At 45.3% G+C, this 10,633-nt stretch overlaps 1 protein-coding gene across 1 annotated transcript in view; it reads right to left on the reverse strand.

Annotated features, from left to right (window-relative positions):
- LOC140206800 (NACHT, LRR and PYD domains-containing protein 3-like) overlaps window positions 1-5,164 on the reverse strand; it is a 53,456-nt gene extending 48,292 nt beyond the window's left edge. Inside the window, exon 1 of the mRNA XM_072275029.1 lies at window positions 5,092-5,164. The gene's annotated coding sequence lies outside the window, so the exon portion shown is untranslated. The remainder of the gene's footprint in view (window positions 1-5,091) is intronic.
- Between the last annotated feature and the right edge of the window lie 5,469 nt (window positions 5,165-10,633).

Below are 10,633 nucleotides of genomic sequence, written 5' to 3' on the forward strand. Positions count from 1 at the left end.
CCACCCTCCCACCTCACCACCCATCTCACTCATCCGTCTCTCCTTGTCAACCTAGTCACACGCTTCCTTATTCCCTGCTCCTCTCACTCACACATTCCTCCTCGACGCCTCCTGTGCACCCTCCTTCGACATCCCACTCACTCACCACTTCCTTGAGACCATTTACTCCAACTTCCCCTCCTACTCTCCCTAACCCTATCTCCTGCTCCCTGTCACTTCCTCACTCTCCCCACTATTTACTCCTTCTGCGCTCTCGCTCATCTCTCTCTGCCTCTTTCCTTCATCCTCTCCCCCATTCCACTCCCCTCTCTGTACGCCTCCCATTACCCTCTCACCATCCATCCATCCCTCTCACTCACTTTTTCTCAGCCTCTCAGTCACTCTCCCCACTCTCCCTTTTTGTTCCTCTCTCTCTGCCCCTCCATTCCCTCTCCATACCGCTCCCCCTCTCCATCCCCTCGCCCCTCTTTATAGACCTCTCTCACCCTGCTTTCCTCTCCCCACCTCACTCCCTCTCTTTGACCCTCTTCCCCTTCTTTCCCTCCATATGTATCACTCTTACTCCCCCTCTCTCTGTTCCTCCCTCCCCCTCACTTGCCTCTCCCCTCATTCCCCATCTCTCACTCCCCCGTCTCCCCCTCTCTCTCCTTCCCCCACACAATTTCAACTTCCCCCCTCCACCTTTCACACACTCACCCTGCCCTTCCCCTCCCCCTGATCACCCCATCACTCTCCTCCTTACTGTGTGAATCATTCAACTTTTCATATTTATCAAAAGCTCCTGTGAAAAGAAAGGGCAGGGGTGAAAAGGCACGAGAACATCAGATGGCCAGGGAGGTGATAAATTTGGTCAGGAAGGAAAAGGAAACCTATATAAAGCTTCAGAGTTAGGATCAAACAAAACACATGAGGAGTATAAAGACACCAGAAAATAACTAAAAAAGGGAATTATGAAAGCCAAGAGGGGTCATGAAAAATTCTTGGCAAGTTGGATTAAGGTGAATCCTAAGGCAGTCAATACATTTATCAAGAGCAGGAGGATAACTAGGGAGGGAAACGTAATGCATTCTCTTCAGTAATCAGCTCGAATCACATTAGGCTGCCACCATCCCCAGCATTCAGAAAACTGCATATTGTATTATATCAAAGAACACCTCACAAATACCTTCTTTGGAAAGGATCTCTAGTTTAGTAGATGACCTGAAGCATTGTTGTGCCTATTTTAAACACAGAAAAAAAGCAACTTTCTCTCACAAAGTGGTGCATGTAAAACAGTTCCACAAAATGGCAGCCTCCATCTCCAAGCACGTTACAGGAGCAAAGACAATTGATCTGTCCGCTTCCACTGTCCCTGACCCATTCGACTTCAACACTTTCTTCCAGACTTTAAATTCACCATCATTAACAAATTAACAATAATGAGTTAAATTGTTCCCAGTTATCACCGTCATTCTGCATTGATATAGAATTACAGTGCAGCAGCGTGACCAAATATGACGCAGATCCAGAGTCAACTGCTGAGATATTTATTAAATTAACATTAAACAGACAGGCTGCAACAGGGACAGGAGTAAACAGTCCTGATGTATCGACCTCATTACATAGCCAAACAGGTTCTCGCTCTGCATAACCTCACCCCTGAGATAATGAATCTGATTACTGGGGTCCCATTCTGCGCCCTATCCGGGGACACTGATGGGATTACTGGTGTCTGAGACCGAGCCCTACTTGGGTCTTTGAATAGCATTACCATGTGCCATTCTGCACACCATCTTGGGACACTCTTGGCATTACTAGAGACCCTTACTGAAACTAATCCTGGGGCACTAATGAGATCATGGGAAAATTTTGTGTTTCCATCGATTTCGGGAGAGAGAGGATGTGGTGGATGCTATCGTCACACAGAGTTACAAGGGATTTCAGCCACCCCAGAACAACAGGAGTTGTATTCTATGAATGTTTCGGAGATGGGGTCATTTTTGCTGCAGTTGGAAGTTTCCACATCCCTTGAAAGGCTAACAGTGATACCAGTGCCCAAGAAGAGCAGTGTGAGTTGCATTAAAGACTATCGTCCACAGCAATTACAACTACTGTGATGAAGTGCTTTGAGAGGTTTGCGATGGCTAGAATTAGCTCTTCTCTCAGCAACGACCTGGGCCTATTCTAATTTGCCTGTATCCACAATAGGTCACAATGCGATCTCTTCGGCTCCTCACGCAGCTTTGGATAACCTTGACAATACGAATTCTTACATCAGACCGCTGTTTCTCGACTAGAGCTCAGCATTTGACGCAATTATTTCTACAGTTCTGAACAAAAATCTCAACCCCATGGGACTTTCTACCTCCCTCTGCAACTCGATCCTCCATTTCCTCACTGGAAAACCACAATCTGTGCGGGTCGGAAATAATGCCTGCACATCGCTGACAATCAATACTGGTGCACCTCAAGGATATGTGCTTCGCCCACTGCACTACTCTTTCTGCATCCATGGCTATGCAGCTAGGCACTGCTCCAATGCCAGTGACAAATTTGCTAATGACTCTGCCATCGTTGGCAGATTTTCAGATGGCGAGAAGGCAAACAGGAGCGAGGTATATCACCTAGGTGATCGGTGCTGCAGCAACAACCTTGCACTCAACATCGGGAAGACCAACACACTAATTGTGCACTTCTGAATGAGTAAGATGAGGGCGCACACACACCAATCATCACTGATCAGTCAGCAGTGGAAAAAGTGAGCAACTTCATGTTCCAGTGTGTCAACATCTCTGAGGATCTATCCAGGGCCCAACACATCGATGCAGTTACAAAGAATGAACGGCAGAGACTATATTTCATTAAGAGTTTGATGAGACTTGAGATGTGACCAAAGACTTGCAGAGTTCTACGGTTGTACCATAAGAATTGTTCTAACTGGCTGCACATCACTTGATATGGTGGGGTGGGGGAAGTGGAGAAGCTACTACACAGGATCGAAATTCTCCCAGGAAAGTTGAGAATTCAGTCAGATCCATCATGGGCAGTAGCCTCCGTAGCATCCAGGACATCGTCATGGAGCGATGCCTCAAAACGGCAGCGTCAATCATTAAGGATCTCTTCACCAAGGAGATGCCCTCTTCTCATTGGTATCACCAGGAAGGTGGTACAGGAGACTGAGGGCACACACTCAACGAATCAGGAATCGCTCCCTTCCCTCTGCCATCCAATTTCTGAATTGACATGGAACCCATGATCCTACTTCACTGAAATTATTTTTGCAATACTTATTTAATTTAACGTTTAGTAACAGATACTTACTGTAATGCAGTTTTTTCCCCCTATTATCATATATTGCATTGTACTGCTGCCGCAATGCCAACAATGTTCACGACCTATGCCTGCAATATGACATCCAGATCTGATGACTCTTCGGGGATTTATTCCAATTGGGTCCATTGGGCGGAAGATCCAGTTCCTGTGTTCTTCTCTGTTCCCCAATAACAAACTGGGCAGATAGACGGACAAAGATGACATTCCCCACCCCTGGGACCCAGTCACAGCCACCGTGGGGCAGTAATGCCACTGCTCAGTTCATTGGAGATGGGAAACCATCTTTCTCATTTCACTTTCCACAGAGCCGGACTCTGGGCCTTGCCGATTTGGGGCTGTGTTCATAGGGATATCCGAGGCTTTTTGAAGCAGACTCACTCCACTACCCTGAGAGGACACTTACAGTGTGGAAGGTGCTACAGCAGCCCTGGGGTTATCAGCTCCTGGGCATTGGGCAACAGCACAACTACGCAATTTCATATTTCATAACTTCACCCCCATTTCAAACCTTTCACGGTTAATTTCTCCCCAGAGCAGTGAAAGTATAATGTGCAAGAACGTTTTTAGTCAGTTACCAGATGGAAACAACGTGACACTTACTGCTCTGGGAGAAAGAACAGTTAATTTACAGAATTAAAAAATATATAGTTTAATATAATTTAGCAAGACATTTGGCAAAGTCCCACGTGGGAGACTTTAGTCAAGAAGGTTCAGGGGTTTGGCATTTTGGCATTCAGGATGAGGTGGTAAATTGGCTTCGACATTGGTTTCACGGGAGAAGCCAGTAAGCGGTGGAAGATGGTTTGACTCCCTGACTGGAGACCAGTGACTCGTGGGGTGCAGCGGTGTTGGGTGCGGGGTTCATTGTTGCTTGTCGTCTCTGTCAACGATCTGGATGATTTACTGCAATGTTTGGTTTTGGCTCAACAGTAGGTTATTTGCCTTGGTCCGTACTCATTAAATTAGATTACAGTAACTCTGTAGTCAGAGCTTTTCTTGTGAACATACCAGGCAGAAATTGGCCACTCAGCCCATCGAGCCTCCTGCCTTACACAATGAAATAATGGCTTTCATTCCACAATGCCGCCTGCCACTTTCTGTAACTGATCACAACTTCCACCCCCCTGCCACACACACACACACACACACACACACACACACACACACACACACACACACACACACTGTTTGCTGTGTATTGAGGCCTTGAACAAAATCAACATCTTTATGTCTAAAGAATGTTGAGGAAAGCACCTTGAAAGACCAACAATAAACACAGTCACGAAGAGAAAAACGACATGCATTCATCTGAAATGACAAGGTTTAGAAACAGAAGCCGTGTTGGCCAAACAGCTTATCGCATGCTTGCTTTGAAATCATAACCCTTGATTCGAGAAGTTTTTAACCTTGACATAAATTGTGGAAAATCTCTATCGTGCAGACAGGAAACTGCAAGAACACAAATACCACGACCACCAGAAGAGACAAAATAGAGTGAATAACTTCTTGAAATACACAGAAAATGCTGGAGGAACTCGGCAGGCCAGGCAGCATCTAGGAAAGGAGTCCTGCCGAAGGATTTCAGTCCAAAACATCGACTGTTCACTCTTTTCCCAGATGCTGCCTGGCCTCCTGAGTTCCTCCAATATTTTGTGTGTGAGTCTTGGATTTCCAGCATCTGCAACATTTTCTCGTTTGTGAAAATCTTCTTGATCACTGATCCAAAACATAGGCAACGTGTCGACTGGAAATAAACATCAGAAGCTGAATTATTCTCACCTTAATTCATCAAGAATGCTTAGTCTCCATGTGGGTATATTTTCATGTCGTTTTCTTCTAACTTCATACCAGACAATCAGGCGAGGGTCATTTAGTAGTTATGAGTGAGGAGCTGGGATGGCTGTTCTGTTCTGTGAAACTCACAGCACGATTTTCTGTGTGTAAGCTGCTGCCTGTTTGCAGAGCAGATTCCGACTCGCAGACATTCCTCAGAGCAGGGAGCGGCTTCTCTGCTGAAATTTCGCGCTCACCTTCAACCGTGAACAAAGCTAATTTAATACTGTATTTAAATACTTCTGTTACAGGGGGAAAAATCAATAGAAATATAAAGATATAGAAAGGAAAGTTCACCAATGTCTGCAGTCTGAGTGTCTACTTGTTAAAATTGCTATCAGATTTTGAGAGTTTCCAGAGTTGTATTTTACCTTAAACACTCATCATCTGTACATGTATCTGTATATATACAAATAGCTTTCACAGTGTTGCGTCCAGATATAATCATATGGTCTGACACCAGTAGAGAAGTGGTTATTGGTGAACTCACAGTCTCCTGGGAAAACACGTCGATGAAGCCCATGAGCGCAATTTAACCAAGTATGCAGAATTAAGATCAGAGTGCAGAGACAGAGGGTGGAAGGTTTCATGCTATCCATTCGAAGTAGGCTGCCGTGGGTTTATTGCGTTCACTCTCCAGAAGTGGCTGCGTGACCTTGGCTTCACTAGAAGAGAGATCAAGTCAACCAGCAGGGCTGTAGCTGAAGAAGCAGAGAAAGGATCAGCATGGGTGTGGACCAACTATGTCCAGAGGGGCAGATTGTCGGACAGTGTATCCATCTTTTGCAAACTCTTCAGTAGTTGCATAGACACCTGAAGAGCTGACTATCTGTTGGATGGAAGTGACCAACAACTGTGATAGAGGCAGATGCCAAGTTTTTAAGCTCACCAGTGGGAGGTGGTGCTTTAGCACTGCTGGCCCACCACCTCGAGGGAGTCTTGATCATAAGCAGGCTGAACTCCTGAAGACAGGTGGCAGATCAACTGATGAATCCACTGGTGATAGCACAGGACAGTTAACATCTTAGTCCACGTGTATTTTGTAACTATATATATGTGCGTGTGTGTGTGTGTGTGTTCCTGCCTTATCCCCACAACCTTTGATTCTGCTATCTCTAAGAGCTCTGTCCATCTCTTTCTTGAAAGCATCCAGAGACTTGGCCGCCACAACCTTCTGGGGCAGAGCATTTCACATATCCACCACTCTCTGGGTGAAAAAGTTTTTCCTCAACTCTGTTCTAAATGGCCAACCCCTTATTCTTAAACTGTGGCCTCTGGTTCTGGACTCACCCATCAGCAGGAACATGCTTCCTGCCTCCAGCGTGTCCAATCCCTTAATAATCTTATATGATTCAATCAGATTCCCCCTCAGCCTTCTAAATTCCAGAGTATACAAGCCCAGTTGCTCCAATCTTTCAACATATGACAGTCCCGCCATCCCGGGAATTAACCTTGTGAACCTACGCTGCACTCCCTCAATAGCAAGAATGTCCTTCCTCAAATTTGGAGACCAAAACTGCACACAGTACTCCAGGTGTGCTCTCACCAGTGCCCTGTACAGCTGCAGAAGGACCTCTTTGCTCTTATACTCAATTCCCCTTGTTAAGAAGGCCAGCATGCCATTAGCTTTCTTCACTGCCTGCTGTACCTGCATGCTTGCTTTCAGTGACTGATGTACAAGAACACCTAGGTCTCGTTGTGCTTCCCCTTTTCCTAACTTGACTCCATTTAGATAATAATCTGCCTTCCCGTTCTTACCACCAAAGTGGATAACCTCACATTTATCCACATTAAACTGCATCTGCCCACTCACCCAGCCTGTCTAAGTCACCCTGCATTCTTATAACATCCTCCTCACATTTCACACTGCCTCCCAGCTTTGTGTCATCGGCAAATTTGCTAATGTTACTTTTAATTCCCTCATCTAAATCATTAATATATATTGTAAACAACTGCGTTCCCAGCACTGAACCCTGCGGTACCCCACTGGTCACCGCCTGCCATTCCGAAAGGGACCCGTTAATTACTACTCTTTGTTTCCTGTCAGCCAACCAATTTTATATCCATGTCAGTACCCTACCCCCAATACCATGTGCTCTAATTTTGCCCACCAATCTCCTATGTGGGACATTATCAAATGCTTTCTGAAAGTCCAGGTACACTACATCCACTGGCTTTCTCTTGTCCATTTTCATAGTTACATCCTCAAAAAATTCCAGAAGATTAGTCAAGCATGATTTCCCCTTCGTAAATCCATGCTTACTCAGACCGATCCTGTTACTGCTATCCAAATATGTCGTAATTTCATCTTTTATAATTGACTCCAGCATCTTTCCCACCACTGACGTCAGGCTAATTGGTCTATATTTCCCTGTTTTCTCTCTCCCACCTTTCTTGAAAAGTGGAACAACATTCGCCACCGTCCAATCCACAGGAACTGATCCTGAATCTATAGAACATTGGAAAATGATTACCAATGCGTCCACGATTTCTAAAGCCACCTCCTTAAGTACCCTGGGATGCAGACCATCAGGTCCCGGGGACTTATCAGCCTTCAGACCCAACAGTCTATCCAACACTATTTCCTGCCTAATATAAATTTCCTCAGTTCATCCATTACCCTAGGTCCTTTGGCCACTATTATAGCTGGGAGATTGTTTGTGTTTACCTTAGTGAAGACAGATCCAAAGTACCTGTTCAATTCGTCTACCATTTTCTTGTTCCCCATACTAAATTACAGGCCCATCAGTGCACAATCTTGTGCAGGCCATGTAACCTACTCTAGAAGTTGCCTAGAATTACCTTACCACATTTCCCTCTATTTTTCTAAGCTCCATGTACCTAGCTAAGAGGCTTTTAAAAGACCCTATTGTATCTGCCTCCACCACTGTCACTGGCAGTGGATTCCAGTTAACCACCACAGTCTGTGTGAATAACTTACCTCTGACATCCCCGCTTGTACCTATTTCCAAGCACCTTAAAACTGTGCCCTCTCGCGATAGGTATTTCAGCACTGGGAAAAATCCTCTGACTTTCCACACGATCAATCCCTCTGATCATCCTATTCACTTCTATCCGGTCACATTTCATCCTCCGTCACCAAGGAGAAAAGGCCAAGTTCACTCACACTATTCCCATAAGGTATGCTCTCCAATCCAGGCAAACATCCTTGTAAGTCTCTTGTGCACTCCCTCTATAGTATCCACATCCTTCCTGTAATCAGGTGACCAGAACATTACCTCATGGCTCTTAAACTTGATATATATATATATCAGTTTCATTAAAACTTGTAATTATCTTTTTAAGAAGAGTCAGATTCCACAAATGTTTCCCGTAGGTGTGGATCAGCAAGTTCTGGTTGTGAAAAAGAAAAACTGCTGGTTTATACAGTAATTAGCTTGTGTTTCTGAGCTTGATGCAGCAAGGGCTAGGATTGAATTTGCAATAATCTCTCAATGACAATGTCAAGAAATGAATATTAATGAGCTCCCAGAAACCAAAAGTACTGAGAAAACATTTAACCAATCTTGTTACAAACAAGAGAAATTCTGCAGATGCTGGAAATCCGAGCAACATACACACAAAATGCTGGAGTAACTCAAATGCTGCCTGGCCTGTTCAGTTCTTCCACCATTTTGTGTGTGTGTGCATTGACCGAACTTGTTCGCAGTTGCAGTGGGAGTAAATAGACATCCGGCAGCTCTCTGTCTTGGGACAGGTAAGGAATGATTGAGCTAAAAGTCGTCCTGCCCCGGCCATCCCCGGTCAAAGTCCTGGCGGAGCTCAGAATCTGGGGTGGGCAGATCAAATTCTCGGTGATCTAGCAGAGAACCTTCGCCCCATTGGAAGGGATGGGTGAAGAATAAGACAGCTTGTCAGACTTGCACGCAAATCTGTTCTGAGCGACCAGTTCTACTTAACCGAGCAGTCCAGGCATTGGCTGGTCAACCTGAACTCCCGTGCCGAGTGAGCAGGTTGGTCGCTCACCTGGGACCGTGAGTCTATGGTATCCAGGACCGTACTTAACAACGTCTGGTTACATCAGAGGTAAGGGCTGACTGTACTTCACCACAATCTCTGAGTGTCCAGAGGCATTGAGTGCACATCAATAGGACAAGGCCACCCTGTCAGGCTCAAGTTAACGAGTCAATTATTGAATTGAATTGAGTTGAATTGACAAGAGAGTGTGATGTTTTTGGTGAGAGGGAACGTGAAGGTGCTGAGATCCTGGTCAGATCTGCCTTTCTCATGGTGAATCCGGTAGCTGGATGTAATTAAAACTCTGGCTGATGAAACCATATCCAGGGAATTGTAATTCTAAGAGGGGTTTTCATTACTCCGTAAGGAGAAACAATTGAGACATATGTGAAGTAAACGTGATTGCGGGGGAAACGTGAAGAGAGTAAGCGCTGATCAGCGGTCACTTATTTCCAGTAAATGAGCACATGGATGAAAGTGAAATGTACTGTTATTTTGCTGTTGTTATGTACACGTGGTTATCTCCAAGAGACTGTATTCCTGGTGCTGTTTCTTCGTTGCCCAACTGGTAACAGTTGCTGACGTTCGCCTTTACAAGCGGGCTGACCCGGAACTCGGTGTAGCTCCCTGCAGCGCGTGCACAGGTGAATCCTGGAGAAAGTGGCAACGCGTGTGCAGATAAAGCCGAGAACAACGAATGACTTCTGTTCAGAAGAAAAAGAAGAAGATTATTACAAATGTGTAAATTTTCATCAGAGTTCACAGGGCACTTCACTTAGCTGCCTCTGTAGAATTGACCCATGGTGATGCTTGCCCTGTGGGTGTCGCTGGGGTTTGTTGACTGACAATAAATGGGTCCAAAGATGCACAATAGCCCCAGCGAACCGAACCACGATGCAGGTCGCTAATCCTCTCTCCCGGGCAGATCGAATTGTCAAGAGAAGCATAAATGATTGCCACCGTCCACTGGAGTAATCATATGGAAGTGAGCAGCACGTAGATCCCTTTATCTGGATAACTGATGAAGGAAGGGCAGTACATGTAGAGTATATGGATTGCAGCAAGGCATTTGATAAGGTACACCATACAAGAATTATTGAGAAAGTAAGGAGGCATGGGATCCAAGAGGATATTGTTTTGTGGATCCACAACTGGCTTGCCCACAGAAGACAAAGAGTGGTTGTAGACGGGTCATATTCTGCATGGAGGTCAGTGACCAGTGGTGTGCCTCAGGGATCTGTTCTGGGACCCCGACTCTTTGTAATTTTTATAAATGACCTGGATGCGGAAGTGGAGGGATGGGTTAGTAAGTTTGCTGATGACACAAAGTTTGAAGGAGTTGTGGATAGTATGGAGGGATGTGTGAGGTTACAGTGGGTCTTTGATAGAATGCTAAACTGGGCTTAGAAGTGGCAGACGGAGTTCAACCCAGATAAGTGTGAGGTGGTTCATTTTGGTAGGGCAAATATGATGGCAGAATATAGTATTAGTGGTAAGACTCTTGGCAGTG

This window comes from Mobula birostris, chromosome 13, assembly GCF_030028105.1.
Source record: "Mobula birostris isolate sMobBir1 chromosome 13, sMobBir1.hap1, whole genome shotgun sequence".
In the NCBI taxonomy this organism is placed as follows: domain Eukaryota; kingdom Metazoa; phylum Chordata; class Chondrichthyes; order Myliobatiformes; family Myliobatidae; genus Mobula; species Mobula birostris.